This window comes from Opisthorchis viverrini, assembly GCF_000715545.1.
Source record: "Opisthorchis viverrini unplaced genomic scaffold opera_v5_5, whole genome shotgun sequence".
Classification (NCBI taxonomy): domain Eukaryota; kingdom Metazoa; phylum Platyhelminthes; class Trematoda; order Opisthorchiida; family Opisthorchiidae; genus Opisthorchis; species Opisthorchis viverrini.
In genome coordinates this window covers 3,184,337-3,186,065 of record NW_008751661.1, presented here as the reverse complement: position 1 = coordinate 3,186,065, position 1,729 = coordinate 3,184,337, and positions in this window count along the sequence as shown.

The window sequence follows — 1,729 nt, the reverse complement described above, 5'->3', positions numbered from 1 at the left end:
GATTGCAAACTTTTCATCACCAATCGAGGTGACGTCGTCGGTGCAGGGTTGAGTGGGTGAATTTCTCCTTTTCTGCCTGTGATTATATAACTTCTAAACAGTATCTGGTAGTTCTTGAAACGGTCGTCGTGCAGTTTGATTGGTCTTCTGTGAATCTCACGTGGTTTCAATCTCCTGTGTCTGGTTGGTTCGTTGGTTGCATTCAATTCGGCAGTTCTGTATGTGGTTGTCATGCTGTGATTCGGTCGTTTCCTTCTTGCTCTGTGGGGTGGGTTTTTCTCATTTGATTGGCCTTCTGTTTTTCGTGATTGTCTCCCTCTGACCCAATTAGTCCGTTGCTTGCCAACGACGGCCGTTTCAAGAACTACCAGATACTGTTCAGAAGCTATAGAATCACAGGCAAAAGAGGAGGAATTCACCCACTCAACCCTGCACTGACGATGTCACCTCGATTGGTGATGAAACGTTTCCAATCCAACTGCCAAGCTTCCTTTTCTATCTGACTGTAGTTGCGCTCGGCTAAAGTCAGGGATCTGGCCGCATGTGCAATGGCTTTCTGGCTGCTATCTGGAAATACGTGTGAAATCACTGCGCCAATTCCATAGTTCGAGGCGTCCGACGCCACAACAATTTTAATCGATGGATCGTAGTGTGTGAGTAGCAAATCGGAACTTAGCATGGATTTGACAGAGTCAAAGGCGCGTTGACATTCTTCTGACCATGTCCACTTGTGGTCCTTGGTAAGTAGCTGATTTAGTGGGCCTCGAAGGCGATGCATGGCAGGCAGGAACGAACTGTAGTGACTGACGAGACCGAGGAAAGACCTGAGGGACGCCACGTCTGTGGGTGCTGGCATACGTCTGATCGCTTCAATGTTCTCCGGGTCTGGACCTCGGCCATGTTCGTCAATAATGCACCCCAGGTACTTTATCGACCGCATGAAAAATGTGCATTCCTCTCGGCGCAGTTTGAAGCCATATTCTTGAATACGACTAAGCACGTAATCAACAGTTCGTGGGTGTTGGAACCCATGACAATGAGGTCGTCCAAATAGGCGGCAACGCTTGGAGCATCTTGCAGCATCGTATCCATAATCTGTTGAAATATGGCCGGCGCTACTTTGACACCAAATGGCAGTCGAGTGTACTGGAACAGACCTCGATGCGTATTGATCGTGAGCAATTCTCGGGATTCTTCCTCCACTTCAACCTGGAGATACGCATCGGCCAAGTCAATCTTTGCGAAACACTTACCCCCATTCAGTTTCGCGAACAAGTCGTCTGGGAGAGGCAGAGGGTATTGATGGGTATCCAGTGCCGCGTTGAGACCGGTGGAGAAATCTGCGCACAACCGGATCGTCCCGTTAGCCTTCTTTACCAACACAATAGGTGCGGCCCAAGACGAGTAGTTGGTCGCTTGGAGAACACCCGCCTTCTGAAGTCGGTCCAGTTCTTGGTCGACGATAGGCAAGGCTGCGTAAGGCACTGGACGTTTTGGCCTGAAGACTGGCTTGGCACCAGGGAGGAGGCACAGTCTGGCTTTTGCTTTTGTACACCGTCCAAGTTCGTCAGTGAATACAGACGCATAACGTTGTAGGAGGTGCTCAAGTGAACGCTTCGGCAAGTCAATTTGTCCGGGTGCTGCGTGTATGCCGTTGCAAATAGAGTTGATTGGTTTATCCAGCAGGTTTAGCTTTTCGATCCAATCTAGCCCCATGAGATCAAGTTTG